Source organism: Magnolia sinica, chromosome 3 (genome assembly GCF_029962835.1).
Source record: "Magnolia sinica isolate HGM2019 chromosome 3, MsV1, whole genome shotgun sequence".
NCBI lineage: Eukaryota > Viridiplantae > Streptophyta > Magnoliopsida > Magnoliales > Magnoliaceae > Magnolia > Magnolia sinica.
In genome coordinates, this window is record NC_080575.1 from 70,661,819 (window position 1) to 70,677,394 (window position 15,576).

Genomic DNA, 15,576 nt, shown 5'->3' on the forward strand with positions numbered 1-15,576 from the left:
TGAAAGTTCAAATTTGATTTAATTGCCTTTTCTTCCAATTGGATAAGATAGGACTCCAATTCCAATTGTGTTCCTTAAATCAAGTAAGGAAACATCCTGATAGCTACAAGTGGATCCTAGGCACCTTAGTTCCCTTTTGATTATTGAAATCCCTTTCATAATTACTTCCTTACATTTCAGATTTAGATTTAGATCTTCTTCTAGTTATTTTCAAAATACGCATAAGATTAGTCCCTGTGGATTCGACCTTAGTCTCACCGAGATTATTACTACATCGCGACCCTACACTTGGGGTTGTGAACAAGTTTTTAATGTTGTTGCCGAGGAATACGGCTGTGCTTTTATGAATTTAATTAGTATTAGAATTAGGTTAAGACTAGGATTAACTTTCTTTTTTATTTCTAGTTTAGGATTTTTCTGATACTTTTAGAATCTAATTTGGTTTTTTGTTTTGTAGGATTCTAACATAGCAATCGTTGATCCAGTAACCTTTTTCTATTTCTCTCTTTAATTTTCTTAGATCTCTTATTTATCTTATTTTTCCTAGTTTTCTTTCTTAGGTTTAAGTTTAGTTACTTGAAGGTTACGAGTGTTTCATGCCCAAGTGCGTGATAACACTTGACGTCTCTTAAGTGAAGGAGAATTGGTCGAAGGGCTGCCTATCCATCATCAGATTAGACACCACTTGAGATCCTCAGAGTTGATAAAAGTGATGGCTGCAAATCGACCTCAACCTTCGGTTGAGGAAATTCAGGATGAAAACGATTTGCATCATGCACCCCCGCCTCATACTTTATGAGACTATTTACAACCGGTGGGGGTGAGCACACCTTCCTGTATGATTTTTCCAGAAAATACAGGAAATATGGATAGCAAGTCAGGAGTGATCCAACTCCTTCGAAAGTTCTATGGACTTGAATTTGAAAGTCCATATATACACTTGAAAGAGTTTGATGAGATAATAGCCACTTCATATTTTTCCTAATGTGTCTGAGGACACGATCAGGTTGAAACTCTTTCCCTTCTCCTTAAAAGAAAAGGCTAAGACATGGTTGTACTCACTACATCTACGAACTATTAGCAGATGGAATGACATGACAAGAGAGTTCATAAAGAAATTCTTCTCATGCCATAAGACGAAAACCATCAGAAAGCCGATCATGAACTTCACCCAAAAGGAAGATGAGACATTCTTCCAATGATGGGAGTGGCTCAAGGATCTTGTTAGTTCATGCCCACAACATGATTTTGAAATGTGGCGCATAACAAATTTCTTTTATGATGGACTGACATCTTCCATGCGCCAAATGGTCGAGACAATGTGTAATGGGGAATTCATGAACAAAGATGTCGATGATGTGTGGGATTATTTTGAAAAACTAGTTGAAAACACACAATCATGGGACGTCCCCAAGACCCAACACCACTTTAAAGCCTACTCAATCAAAGGAGAAGGGTAGAACATATCTTTTGAATGAGGAAGACGATATAAATGCTAAAGTGGCTCTTCTCACAAGGAAACTCGAGACCAAGGAACTTAAGAAGGATAAGGCTAAAGAAGTTGTTTGTGGTATTTGTGCTTGCAATGTTCATACAACTGAAAATTGTCCAACAATACCTGATTTTCAAGAAATACTGAATGAGAAATTGAATACTGTAAACAACTACCAGAGGCCTTTTAAAGGAACCACTACAAATACTTCTAACTCCAGCTGGAGAAACCATCCAAATTTCAGTTGGAGGAATGGACAAACTACTACTCCTCAAGGAATCCCTAACTAATTTTTGGATCAAAGGAAACCTCAAGAGGACCCAGTTCTAAAACATATTCAAGACCAAGAGCTAATCAACCATAATACAGCAAAAGCATTACAGGATATCAAATCAGCAATGGGAACGCTTGCGTCATCCATTTAAAGGATAGAGTCACACTTAACAATTGAGGAGAAAGGGATGCTTCCAACTCAAGCTCTCCCCAGTCTAAAACTACCATGTGAAATCAATGGCCTAAGCTCTTCAAATCAAATGGAGTAAGCCAAGTCTATCACCGCTCTTAAGAGTGAGAAAACAATTGAAAAATCTATTTCGTTAAGGGCTGAAAAGTCTATGGACTCGGAAGTAGATGAAACTGATAGACCTAGTAATGCTCCACATGAGTTAAAATCGGAACTTCAAAGCAAACCAGTTACGCCATTCCCCCAACAGTTGATAGCGCCAAAACCTCTAGCTAACTCTCAAGATATTCTAGAGGTGTTGAAATAAGTGAAAGTTAGCATCCCTCTGCTTGACACTGTGAAACAAATTCCTTCATATGCTAAATTTCTTAAAGACATATACACTACTACGAGGCAGCAGAGTATTAAAAAGAAAAGTTTTATGACGAAAAAAGTGAGTGCCATCCTCAAGCAAGATGCGCCACAAAAATATAAAGACCCTGGTAGCCCAGCTATCACTTATATAATTGGGAATCACCTAAACGAGAATGCACTCCTTGACTTAGGGGCGAGTGTAAATATGATCCCTTACTCGGTCTACGAACAACTGGGTTTAAGTGAATTAAATGTCATGCCTCAAACCCAAAAATTGAATTCATAGTAATCCCGATCCTCGAATCTGGTGCCGACAACCTTCGTAGTACCCCATTCTCAGCTCCCAGCGCCCATATGCCAGGTTCCAATCCTGGGATCCTACAAAGAGGATTTTTCAATGTATATTTATCTTATAAGAAGCATAACCACAAGTTTACCCAAATCACAAAAGCAATATCATCATCATATATCCACTATTATAAACTTTGAATATAATGCTGAAAAGAAGATACATATTTCAAAATAAAATCAAAGCTCCAGAAGACAGCTGCACGCTCCAAGCTCAACGCCACTGTGACCAATGCCACCTGCACGGATCTATCGTGCATAAGCTTATAGAAAGCTTAGAGGGTGTTGAAAGTATGTGCACAAGATAAGTGTTAAGCACACAAATACAACGTCATAATCATACATTGTCGAAAATACTGGCGAAATCATGAATCATACAATATCGGAGTAAGCAGAAATACTGACAAGTCCATGAGTCATACAATATCAGAGTATGTAATACAAATCAGCTATGCAAATGAGTAGTCATAAAGAGTCAAGTATCAGATACCGAGGATGCAATGAAATATGCAGTGTGAATGACCATACAGGAGTGTGAAGTCGGGATAATAGCACGTAGTATCGCAGGCTATGGGGGTCCATTACAAGAGACTTCTATCCAAACCAGTCTCACACCTAATTTGGATAGTCAGACTCAATGTGGTAAACTCCTGATCTCAGGTTAGTCGCGCCCCTAACCGAAATCCTGACCGTTATGAAGGTACACGTATCAAATAGTTACGCACCACCAGCTCGAGTGGATAGTGAATGAATGAATAAAATGTTGAATATACAACTCTTCCTCAATAAGTCCACATATCAGTTCTGTACATCTCTGGGATCATCACCGGGGTCTATTACACTCTACGCCAGCTTGTGGCCCCTATCCAAGCGCACAAGTGGGTAAGTGGAAGAGACCTCACTATCCGCCTCCAATATCGGGCCCGACTCGCCGATAGCAGACCCATTCCTCAAGCTGGTCAAACTCAACCTAGATATTGCCCTCTCACTCAGGCGAGTAAGGTTACACCCCCTCCCAACCGACCAAAACATAGTGAGAGACGTGGCTTACTGGTATACGGCCCTTATGCGCTCATATATATCCATTCGGTTTTGACATTGGGGTGTCCTCTGGTACCAAGAGGGTTTAGGGATTTTTACCCAGGGCCATCTATGGCGGCCCGATGCTTTAATAGCTTTTAGGTGCCCCATCTAGCCATCCACGATATGCCTGTGGAGGTTACGACCCTAATGTCGCTAGGGAGTATAGTAGTCATAACACACAATGCAAGATGCATGAGTCATACAATCCAGTCATGCATCAATCCTGCGCGTACCGTGTGCTCATGTGAGACAATCTTCGCCTACCAGGGAGTCTCATAATAACTGGCACTATGACATATGCAATGGTCAATCATATCTCATAAAAAACATGCACATGATGCGTATGGGCATGTATCATGATGTTATGCTGTCACATACTCATAATCAGTATCAATAACTGGCATTAACAATCGACCTCGACAATGTAGACATTTAACCAATATCACACCCCAAGGAATGACCCACATAGAGCTTAACATATAGTGGACCCATGACCTCACACAAGGGCTAAATATACAACACCATGGGCCTCACTCAACAGCTTAATACACATCATGATGGGCCTTTCACATGGGCCTAACATATATCACAATGGGCTCCATCGCCTGGCCTTTAAATGCATCCCAATGGGCCTCATCACATAGGCCTCATATACATTACATTGGGCCTTAAACATGAGATAAATACACATCACAACGGGCCTCAATTACGAGCCACATATAAATCAAATTGGGCCTCAAACACGAGCCGAATGCACATCACAATGGGCCTCAAATACAGGTCACATATACATCTCATTGGGCCTCGACAATGGAATGGGCCTCGACAATCAAAATCAGTATCGGAATCGACCTCGACAATTAGAATTGGCCTAAACAATCAGCCTCGACAATTAAAATCTACCTCGACAATTGGAATCGACCTCGACAATCGGAATCGACCTCTACAATCGAAATCAGCCTGAACAATCGACCTTAACAATTGGATCGGCCTCGACAATCGGAATCGGCCTCAATAATAGGAATCAGCCTCGACAATTAGAATCGACAATCGGAATCAGCCTCAACAATCAAAATTGGCCTCGACAATCAGAATCGACCTCGACATTCAGAATTAGCCTCGACAATCGAAATCGGCCTCAATAATCAAAATCTGCGTCGACAATCAGAATCGGCCTCGACAACTGGCCTCGACAATCGGAATTGACCTCAACAATTGCCCTCGACAATCGGCCTTAATATCCGGCCTCGACAATTGGCCTCAACAATCAGAATCAGTCTCAATAATCAATGAGAATGGGCCCAACAAGGCCTAATGAAAGGTCACAATGTGGACATCCAACCATCATTGCCCATTAATGTGGACATTCAACCAACATTAGTCCCAAGGAGTGACCTACATAGGGTCAAACATATAGTGAGCCCATGACTTCACACAAGGGCCTAGTACACATCACGATGGGTCACATCCATGGGCCTCTCATACATCAGGTGGGCCGCATCATATGGGCCACATATATATCACAATGGACCTCCAACACGGGCCTAATATACAACACAAAGGGCCACATCCCATGGGCCTCTCATACATCAGGTGGGCCGCATCATATGGGCCACATATACATCACAATGGGCCTCTGACACGTGCCTAATATACATCACAAAGGGCCACATCCCATGGGCCTCAAATATAACAACTGAGCAGCACCAATGGGCTGCACCAATGGACCTCATATACACAATAGGTGGGCCTTGCTCATAGGCCTCAAATACATAACATGTAGGCCCTACACATGGGTCTCATATGCATCAAATGGGCCACGTATCTAGATCTCGAATACATCAAATGGGCCACACGACACGGGCCTAACAATAACAGGTGGGCCCCGCACATGGGCTAAAAATACATCATGATGAGCCTCATGGATGGGCCGCATCAATGGGCCAAACCATCGGCACCATTCAGCTATTTTTTTTAAAATCATTTTAAAGTATCATCTAAAAACAAATCATATCAAAAGATCATCTGGACTATACCACAAATAACAGTGGTGATGATGATTTTCACTGTTAAAACTCCACTGGGCCCACCATAGCATTTTTTTTCCATCCAGTCTGTTCATAAGGTCACAAAGACCTGAATTAAGTGGAGAAACAAATTTCACATTGATCCAGAACTTCTGCACTCCTAGAAAGGGTTTCAATGGTGGATGTTCAATCCCTACTATTTTTGGCAGCGCGATTCACTAGATATGTAGTGCTGATAAAGCACATGCATCACAGTCCATCCCACCGTCCGACAATCTAGACGGTGGAGATAAAACACAAATATTATGATGTGGTCCACAATCCAAATGGATGGACAGCGTGGACGTGAAACAAATACATCACGGTGGGGTCACAAGCTCACCAAATGAATGGATGATTTGGAAGTAATACATACATCATAGGGTGGGGCCCACGTCCCAGCTAGACAGTGGGGACTCCACACGAGTGGCTGAGTCCCACCATCTAGCAAACGGTCGGATGGTGTGGATAAGACCCATATATCATATGTGACTAGGTCTCACAGAACTTGCTGACAGACAGTAGCTAGTGTGAGGTACCCAACCATTCCGTCCAGCAGGTGGGTCCCACATGGAGCCCACCACATACAGACATGCGTATACACACACATATACACACCATATAAGTATATATAATATAATATTATATTATTATTATATATACTTTATATATATGCAAGGGGTGCAGGGTGCAGCGTCCAGATCTTTTGGACATGCTGGATTAACAATGTGGATAAAAAATAGAGACATCAAGGTGGGTCCCACCCCACACATGCCACACGTGTGGTATGGTCCACATATCAAAACAGATGGATGGCTTAGATAGAGCACATATCTCAGGTGGGACCCTAAGAGCTTGCTGACGTCAAAAGGCTACTATGCTGCTGGGGTCCCACGTCCTCAAAATCATTAGACCTTAGCCAAGCTGACAGCAGGTGGGTCCCACAGATGGTATGGGCAGTGTGATCCAACACATGCGTCATGTGGGTCCCACGTCCAGACCTTGGACAGTGTGGATGCACAACACATACATTATAGTGAAGTCCCACCGCCCAACCATTTGGACAGTGCAGACGCTGTGGATCAAAGCATTCATCATGGTGGGCCATCATATATGAAAAGAAGAGAGAGAGAGAGAGAGGAACATGAGAAGGGGAGGAACCCCACCACTAAGGGCCCTCCCTATACAATGCATACATCAAGTGGGTCCCAACTCTTGTGGACCCTACATCAAAATTAAATACTATGAACACCCACCTTTGATCTCCTCTTCCTTCTTCTGCCAATGCGATCTAGAGCTCCAAGGGGTGCCATTCAACAGTCAAGATGGACTTTGGATGGTGGGGATGGGAGGTAGGAAGGTGGGCCACACCAAGCGTTCTCTCATGGAGGTGGGCGTTGATTGCTCTCATGGAGCTTGGGAGAAAAATGAGAGAGAGGTGATGTGAGTGATGGGGGAGGGATGGGTGAAGTGATGAAAAGTTAACTTTTGGGGATGGGTATGGTACTTGGGGATGGGTGTGAGTGATAGGAGTGATGGGTGTGTACTTGACATTTGATGGGACATATTCTCTTGGGATTTGCAATGTGCGATGTTTTCCTCAAACTAAACGTGGGCCCACATCTTCTGGCCCGAGTATCGCTTTGGGGGGCGAGACGTGACGTCGGAACCACAGCGATGGCGCGGTGACAATGATACAAGTTTTGAGTCAAGCCAACTTTGATATACGGGACATGCCTCGAGATTGCGCGTAAACACCGATAACAGATCGCGGGTCACCAGAATTCAACCAGGGGGACCACAGAAGCCTATGGAACAGTATGGGCTAGGATACGGGTCGCACATTAAAACCCGCCTAGACCACATTATAACTTTCTGATCACTCAGTTTGTATACTAAGAGGGATGATTGAGGCTGTATTGGTCCAAGTTGATAAATTCTACTATCCAGTAGATTTTATTATCTCGCACACTCAGCCCATCACAGACATGAGTACTCAAATCCCTGTCATCCTTGTTCACTCGTTCCTTGCTACATCCAATACTATCATCAATTGTAGGAATGGGGTTATGAATTTATCTTTCAGAAATATAACATTGGAGCTCAAATTTTTTTAATATGAGCAAATAGGCAGAGGATGATGATGAGGCCCACGACATTAATATGTTTGATTCTTTCATGGAAGATAGAGCAATCCTGACTTTATACTTTCACACTTTATAGACGTGTTTGGCCCATCCCCTGATTTGGATGATGACATGATTAAGGAGATGGATGCCATGCTTGATGTTACACTGATATTTGAATTTAATCGGTGGAGGCCACAATTTGAAGAATTACCTCAAACTGATGTAGTACCTCTACTGTCTAACCTCAAAGCACCAAAGCTTAACCTAAAACCTTTGCCCTCTAATCTCAAATATGTCTATTTAGGTTAAGATAAGACATACTCGGTGATGATTTCTTCCCACCTTGAGCAAGAACAAGAGAGTATGCTTATCTCTACTCTCATTGAGCATAAAGGAGCCCTTGGATGGTCGATTGCAGACCTCAAGAGAATTGACCATTTGACTTGTACTCATTGCATTCATCTTGAGGATAATGCGAAGACTTCCTAGTAACCACAACTAGATTAAATCCAAACATAAAGGAAATAGTTAAGGCCAATGTACTTAAGTTATTGGAAGTGGGTATTATATACCCCATATCTGATAGCCAATGGGTGAGTCCAACTCAGGTGGTTCATAAGAAGTCCGGAATCACCATCGTAGCCAATGACAACAATGAACTCATGCCAACTAGAGTTACTACTAGTTGGAGAATGTGCATTGACTACAGGAAGTTGAATACCATCAAGAGGAAGGACCACTTTCCTTTGCCCTTCATTGATCAAATCTTGGAAATGCTAACTGGTCACTCTTACTATTGCTTCCTTGACAGATATTTAGGCTACAATCAGCTAGAGATAGCCCTTGAAGATCAAGAGAAGACAATGTTCACATGTCCTTATGGCACCTTTACTTACCGAAGGATTCCATTCAGATTGTGTAATGCTCTTGCCACTTTTCAGCGATGCATGTTGAGTATATTTTCTGACATGGTAGGGCAATATTTAAAGGTCTTCATGGATGACTTCTTTGTCTTTCGTCCATCCTTCAGTGAGTGTTTGGAGAATCTGAAAAATGTGTTGAAGCGATGTGAGGAAAAGAATTTGGTACTAAATTAGGAGAAGTGTCATTTCATGGTTTCTAATGGAATAGTTCTTGGACATATAATCTTGTCCAAAGGAATCGAGGTGAACAAGGCTAAAATTGACCTTATCTTTAATCTACCTCCACCTAAAAGCATACGAGATGTACGATGCTTCTTAGGTTATGCAGGATTTTATAGACAATTCATAAAGGACTTTAGTCACCTCTCTCATACTTTATTCAATCTACTTCAAAAGGATGTACCATATGAGTGGACTGAGCAATGTTAAGAAGCTTTCACTAAGCTCAAGGGCATGTTGATTACTGCACCTATCATGCAACCACCCGACTAGAGTATTCCTTTTGAGATTATGTGTGATGCGTCCGACTATGCTATTGGGGCAATGTTAGGCTAGAGAAAAGAAAACAAGCCCTATGTTATTCACTATGCAAGTAAAACTTTAAATCTTGCCTAAGTGAACTACTTTACTACGGAGAAGGAACTCTTGGTCGTAGTATTCACTTTGGACAAATTTAAGTCTTACTTGATCGGATCTAAGATCATCATCTACACCGATCATGCAACACTCAAGTACCTTCTTTTTAAGAATGATGGTAAGCCCCGCTTGAAAAGATGGATCCTCATACTCTAGGAATTTGATTTAGAAATATGAGACAAAAAGGGAGTAGAAAACGTAGTGGCCGACCATCTATCTAGACTTGATCTCCCTGATTCCCTTGAGACGACACATATAAACTACATTTTTCCTGATGAATAACTGTTTAAACTCTCCCACTTACCTTAGTTTATTGAGATTACAAATTATGTTGCTATAGGTTTCATGCCGACACATTGGACTACGCAAGATAAGAAAAAAAATTCTTCGTCGAGGTACGCAAAATTTTCTGGGATGACCCATATTTATTCAAATATTACCCAGACCAAATTCTATGAAGATGTGTGCTAGACAATGAAAACCAAAGTGTCATCTCCTTTTGTCATTCTCAGACCTATGGCGGTCACTTTTCTGCTAAAAACCATGGCCAAAATTCTGTAGTACAGTTTTTACTGGTCCACCATGTTCAAGGACACTCACGAGTTTTGCGAAGCTTGTGAGCGTTGTCAGAAATTAGGAGCATTGTCTCGTCGAAATATGATGCCTTTGAATCTCATTCTAATAATTGAAGCATTTGATTGGTAGGGCATCAATTTCATGGGGCCATTCCTACAATCCTTTGAGAATTTGTACATTTGCTAGTAGTAGACTATGAGTAAGTGGGTCGAAGTGATCCCGTGCTAGAACAATGACCATCAAACGGTCATTAAATTCTTAAAAGAAAACATCCTTTCCCGGTTTAGAACACCTCAAGCCATCATTAGTGATGGAGGTTCACATTTCTGTAATAGGTCATTTGTAAACAAAATGAAGAAATACGACATCTCTCATAAGGTTAGCACTCCATACCACACGCAGACAAGTGGGCAAGCCGAGATTTCCAACAGCAAAATTAAACATATTCTGGAGAAAACAGTTAACCCTGACCGCAAAGATTAGTCAATCAGCTTGACCAATGCTTTATGAGCCTACTGTACTGCCTTTAAGACACCTATTGAAATGTCTCCCTTTAGACTTGTCTATGAGAAAGATTGCCACTTTCCTGTGGAGTTGGAACACAGAGCTTACTAGGCCATTAAAAATCTAAGCTTTAACCTAGACAATGTTGGCTCGTTGCACAAACTTTAATTAAATGAACTCGAGGAAATCTGTAATGACATATATGAGAACTCAAGAATTTACAAGGATATGATTGAGTTGTTCCATGTGAAGAACATCCTTTGAAAATCATTCTCGACTGGTCAAAAATTCTTTTTATACAATTCTTGGTTACATCTTTTTCTGGGTAAACTCTGATCTCGTTGGACCGACCCTTTCACTGTTACTAATGTCTATCCTCATGGGGCCGTCGAGATAAAGAATCCAACGAATGTTAATACTTTCAAAGTGAACGGACTTCTGTTAAAGCCATTTGTTGAGAAATTTGATTAAGAGGGCATGTCCATACCTCTGATTGATCCCGTTTACCAGGATAAACCTCCTAGTTTGATGGAGGTGTAGTTAGATTTATTGCTTTCATAAAATTTAGGATTAGGATAGTTTGTTTTTTGTTTGTTTAGTCTTTGTTCTAACCCATATTCACGTTGAGATCCTTGATAAAGCTTCACAATTCCTTCTTCAGGTACCACCTTTCCATTACTTCTCCTTTCTTTTTGTTGCCTCTTTTGCATTACATGCTTATTTCCTTTACATTAAAGACAATGTAGATTTTAGGTTGGGGGCATGGATTAGGAAAACTAATCAGTGCTTTCTTAGTTTTGAGCAAAAAATTTTGAAATTTTCAATGTTTAGAGTTGAAATCTGTTTGAAAAATAATAATTAATGTACTTAAGAATGTTTTGAGTATAATGAGATAGAGATTGAATTTTGAATTGTTGGAGTTTGATCCACTAAGTAATTTATCACCTACAGTTCTTGTACTCAATTGATTAAGAGGAAGTTTGAATATCATGTTAATCTAAGTCATAAGACACTTTAAATTGCTTTCCATTAGTTGTGCTAAAATTTCTGATTGTTAGCATCAAATCATTGATAGATGTTGAGAACTAAGTCTAGAGAATTTTATCCACCTTAAAAAGATGAAAAGAACGAGTGCAAAAATAGAAGATCGATAAAAAGGTCATGAACGATGAAAAAACTAGATTGGAAAAGAATGAAAAAGAATGTACAGTTTGAAAAAAAAAAGAATGAATAGAAAAAGACCATCGATATAAAATCAAAAACTGGAAAAAGAAGAAAAAGGGGATAAGTTCAGAATCTGTACTTAAGTTTTCAACTAATATTGAAATGTTGAGCATGGCTAACATTATAAAATGATAGTATTCTAATGAGAAGTGAGTTAATTTTCACTGAGCACATTGAAAAACTTGATATATGAACTTTTGCTCCAATTTAATTGATAAAGAACCTATTTGATTGATTACTTATATGATTCGACTTTAGGTTTTCAAAATCCCACTTTCTCACCTTAATTCTACTCATTCATACTTGATTGCATAAAGGATTGATTTTTGAAAAAGGATTTGAACATTGAGAAGTGAGAAGTACTTCACGCATGCTTTGCTTGGGACTAGCAAAATGTTGGTTGGGGAGGGTGTTAAGTGTCAAATATTGCATATTCTACCCCATTTATATCTTGGTTTTATGAACATGATAATGCTTAATGGTATATTTTATATATGTTTGTTTTGCAAGGTTAGTGTAATAGCTTGGATTGAAAAGAATGTTAAAAGCATGGATTTGATGCTCAAGAATCACCAAGGCAAAGAATGGATCTTTGGAGACCAATATTGAAGATTTCAAGATCCCAAGATTTAAGAAAATAAAGTGGAGAAGGAAGGAAGTGCAGAAATTAGTGTAGAAATTCACAGAATTCGAGCTTATATGACATTGAAGAATTATAGAAAAATTGAGTTTGGTTGCTGGACAAACTGGATGCAGTCATCGATGTCATCAAAGGCTGTTCGATGATATCAAACATTATTAGATGACAACAAAGTATTATAGGAAAATTAAGTTTAGTTGCTGGACAAATTGGATACATTCTTCGATGACATCGAAGGCTATTTGATGACATTGAAGAATTACACAAAATTTATAAGGTGTGCGTAAATTTGAGGTGGTTTTGCGAAACTACGCAGACAAGGCTATAAATATAGGTTTCTTAAAGACTTGTAAGGATATCCAGGGTTTTAAGAAGTAGTGGAAAAGGATGGAGGAGCTTCCTAAGAGTTTTTCTTCTTTTCTTTTCTATTTTTTATGCTTTCTTTTATGCTTTTAGATCCAATCATGTCTATAGTTGGCTAAATCTCTTAGTTAGGGCTAAGAGGTGAAGCTTGCAGTGTGTTTAGATGATTTTCTTGCTTTGGTTCTTGTTCTTGTTGAAATTCTTTGATTTTAATTTGATATTAAAGGAATATTTTCAGTTTTCTATAATTTATTGTGACTCAAATTACAATAAATGCTGTGATAGCTTTGGATATCTTCTTTTCCTGTTTTGAGATTGTGAGATTGGTAAATCCTGTTGGTCACCATTGTCTCCTGGGCATGGTAGGGTGATTGAATCCTTTCTAATCATCATAATTCTCCTCTATTGAGAATTAAGTCAATGAAAGTTCATATTTGATTTAATTGCTTTATCTTCCAATTGGATAGGATAGGACTAATTTCAATTGTGTTTCTTAAATCAAGTGAGGAAATATCCTGATAGATACAAGTGGATCCTTGGCACCCTAGTTCCCTTTTGATTATTAAAATTCTTTTCACAATTACTTCCCTATATTTCAAATTTAGATTTAAATCTTCTTCTAGTTCTACTTCTAGTTATTTTCAAAATATGCATAAGATTAGTCCCTGTGGATTCGACCTCGGTCTCACCGAGATTATTACTACATTATGACCCTACACTTGGGGTTGTAAATAGCTAGCAACTTCTTACAAGAGTTCTTCATACATGGAGACCTTCCTAGTCAGGTCGTATAGGCCTACGAACTCTGTTTCGAAGAACCTCTTATGAAGTTTATACTCAAGCCCATCTTGGGGAGGATGCACAAATTGAACTTTGGTCATAACAACCTTACATCAATTTTTTACCCTTTTAAACTAGGTAATATAGCTTTCGCAGGTTTCTCCTGGTAGCTATCAAAACCATGTTAGATCGGCCATTGTTATTTCCCTATTCTTGGAAAAAAAATGAGCATGAAAATTTTCCTCTTACTAACTATGAATCAAATTTGGCAATATATTTGAATACCATAAGAAGGTCTTGGTTGTTAGAGAATGATAGAATAATTGTAGTTTGTGATAGTCATTGCTCGCTAACTCACCTCACTACATAATGAATTGACTAATGTACTCGATGGTTGACTGACCAGATTCACCAAAAAATAGGGTAAAATTCGGCCGATAATTCTGTGACAACGAATGTTGCCATTCGATCTATTCAGGATAAGGCTTATGGTAGACTGTAATAGCATTACGACCAAGTACTTGGCCTGCAACTTCCTATACCATTTTCATGATTTGGTATGATCCACTCATTGGGGTTCATCTATTGGTGGTGGATCGGGACTGAATCGGTTTGGACCCTCTTGGAATAATGGATTCCTAGGGAATTGTTGGGAGGTTATATGTCACGCCTAGAAATTCGGCACCTGGGTATATCTGACTCCAATTCCGTACCCGAAGGCATGAGTTATGTTTTGTATGTTTATATTTTATAATCCACACATATATTGACAAAATGATTCTCATTCAAAAAATATAACAATCCAAAAATTAAATAATCAAACATTTATTTAAAGAAGAATAAAATATCCATATTCCGACTATTCAAGATTATCTCCAAACTCATGTCATCTCCATACTATCATACTATACTTAATGTTCATTACACTTATTTAGAAAATGTTAAAGAACTGAAAAATAAATCTAAATATAAAGGCAATTCTCTTTAAGCTCTTCCATGAGATGCTGATCCTGAAATTTTAAAATCCCAATAGGGTAAGTTGCGAAGCCTAGTGAGTAATCTCAACACAAGTTTAAAAATAACCTCATATAATTTGAATAAAATTGTACTAAAAGATATAATATCTATTTAGGTAAAGTAACAGATAAAGAGATTAATAAATAAGAATTTTCTATGTAAATTCAAAGAAAAATTATAAATGAAATCAACATATGATATACTCCATAATAACAAGTTTGGTTTATTCTTTTTAACACGAGGGCTGGTTTACACCGGTTGGCCAACACTTGTGTAAGACCCGACTCGAGTTCTTACGTATACATGTGTGTATAGGTATGCATTTCATTTTTCATGATCCCGCGGTCTTATCGGTCGAATCCCGGCGACCCGCGACCCTTGGATAGTGTTTGCGGTCATCCTTGAGTCCGGTCACGTTGACACGACTCGGATCGGCCCGAGACCTATGCCATCTTGTTCGCATTGTCGTTGAGGTTCCAATGACATGTATTGTATGTCCATCCGATATGTAGATCAAAAGTTGTGTACATTTCATTATATGACCATTGATTATGTGGCCCACTTAGGTGGAATACATGTGGACCATCATCACCATTGGCACAAGTTTTAAGGTACACTACCCACACACTACACAAAGATCCATAACTAATACCACCAATCACAAACACCACCAAGAGACCTAGTCTAACCTACAACTTTCTAAACTCCTCCCTATGGTAATGATTATTTTTCTTACAAAACCATCATGGTCTCTCTCTCTCTCTCTCTCTCTCTCTCTCTCTCTCTCCCTTCCCTTATCTCTCCTTCCTCATTTCTTCCCTCCATAGTTAGCAACCTTCCTCCAAAAATCTCCAAATTCTCCAGCCCACAAAACCCCAAAACCCCTCAAATCCAACCCTTAAAAATACATCTCAACCATCAAAATCTTCTCCTTGCTCCAAGATCTTCATGATATAGAAGTTTGAGAGATGGATTCTT

The 15,576-nt window shown here is 39.4% G+C and overlaps 1 non-coding gene across 1 annotated transcript; it reads right to left on the reverse strand.

The window, feature by feature from the left end:
• Positions 1 to 1,142: 1,142 nt before the first annotated feature.
• Positions 1,143 to 1,249, reverse strand: LOC131241719 (small nucleolar RNA R71). Its single transcript, XR_009169276.1, has one exon. It is a non-coding gene; the product is annotated as a small nucleolar RNA R71 (small nucleolar RNA).
• Between the last annotated feature and the right edge of the window lie 14,327 nt (positions 1,250 to 15,576).